The following is a 1,789-nucleotide window of genomic DNA, read 5'->3' on the forward strand; positions in this document are numbered from 1 at the left end:
TGCTAGGGCCCAAGTCCCAGAGCACAAACGCCTTCTCCGAGAGGAGGACCCCGGCCTGGGGCACAAGCCAAGCTTTTATACTCTTTACAGGTTACATAAACTGGGTGAAACTAACCCCCCTGGGTGAGACTATATCCCCCTCACCCTCCCCTAGTTCAATGACTTCATCTGGAGACAATTGGTTGTGCAGGTCTTTTTGGTTGACTGGCTCCACTCTCTGACGTTCCAATTGTGGTCACTCACGACTTTCCAGGTGTGTCAGCGTCATTGTGATCACTTGGGCCTTTCCAGGTGTGGTCAGGGTCATTTCGGGGGAGAGGGTGACTTTGTTAGAGAAACAAAACTCGAGGTTGTTAGAGAAACAAAACTCAGGCCTGCCTTAAGAGGCTAGGCCTGTCATGGAGTCACCGCTGCCCTACAGGTAGAGCATAAAGTGATTGTGTTGGGCTGGGTTCTCATGAGAAGCAAAGCAAGTAACACTTGCATGTGTATATATATGAAAATTTTTTTTTTATCAAGAAATGGCTTACACAGTTTTAGATTTGTGAAAGGGGGCATTAAGAAGAAATGGCTTTTTGTTTGAAGCCAAGGTAGATGCTTAGAAAAGGTAAGCTCCACCCACTGCCTTGTCAGGATATTTGCATTTAAAAGATACTCAATTAGACCTGCTGAAAGATTGGAGAAGGGGGGAAAAAGTGACTTCAGCTTTTTAAATTCTGAGCAAGCAATAGGTCAGAAAAGTCTGTACCCATCAGAGAATCCCCATCTCTAGGACTGAAAGTTAAAGGGAGCCTGCAGGGAGCCTGGATTCACTTGAGTAGAAGCAGAGGAAACACAGCAATAGACAGGTTGAGGCTGGCCATTGACACTCATGGACCTGGCCCACAAGGACTAGAGGGGAGACACAAGAACAGGCTGACTGAAGTTCAAAGACTTGCATAGAACCTGAGCCTATGGCATGAGCTAGCACGAGGAGGCTAGGCTTGATGAGAATATATAAAGGAGCCAGTGGTCTAAAGTGGAGGGAGATATGTGTGAAATTCCCCGGTTTGATACAGCACCCATTGACTATTAGGCTCACCACAAAGAAAAAGTGAGGCCAGGCAAGAGAGTAGGAGAAGTACTAATTTATTTTTCACTCCCAGGCGAGATTCGCAAGTCTGAGAGTGGGGCCAGTAAAGTTGTGCCTGTGTGGAAGAGCAAGTTTTTAAGTTTTGTCCGGAGGATAAACAAGAAGGGCTTTTTGTCCGACACCTTAGCAAGGCTGCTGTGGTGGTAGCTGCTCTCCGAGCTTTGTGATGCCGCCCAAGGACAACAAGAAGAAGGATGCCAGGAAGTCGGCCAAGAAAGACAAAGACCAAGGGAACAAATCTGGGGGCAAGGCCAAGAAGAAGAAGTGGTCGAAAGGCAAAGTTCGGGACAAGCTCAATAACCTGGTGTTGTTTGGCAAAGCCACATATGACAAGCTCTGTAAAGAAGTCCCCAGCTATAAGCTTATCACCCCAGCTGTTGGCGGCAAAAAACTGAAGATTCGCAGTTCTCTGGCCAGGCAGCCCTCCAGGAGCTGCTTAGTAAAGGACTTATCAACTGGCTTCAAAAAACAGAGCTCAAGTAATTCACACCAGGAATACCAAGGGAGGAGACACCCCAGCAGCTGATGAAAATGTACGAGCAGGTTCAACCAACTATACATTTTGAACAATAAAATTTTATTAGATTAAAAAAAGGGAGGGGCAGGAACTGCAGCTGCAGGGGCTTAAGCCATCTCCATCTGTGAAATTCTGAGGCG

The 1,789-nt window shown here is 46.9% G+C and overlaps 1 pseudogene; it reads left to right on the top strand.

Moving 5' to 3' along the window:
- The first annotated feature begins 1,298 nt into the window (after positions 1 to 1,298).
- On the top strand, positions 1,299 to 1,698 carry LOC101651633 (annotated as a pseudogene).
- The last annotated feature ends 91 nt before the right edge of the window (positions 1,699 to 1,789 follow it).

Source organism: Echinops telfairi, unplaced genomic scaffold (assembly GCF_000313985.2).
Source record: "Echinops telfairi isolate 266 unplaced genomic scaffold, ASM31398v2 ScPeMD7_443;HRSCAF=831, whole genome shotgun sequence".
In the NCBI taxonomy this organism is placed as follows: domain Eukaryota; kingdom Metazoa; phylum Chordata; class Mammalia; order Afrosoricida; family Tenrecidae; genus Echinops; species Echinops telfairi.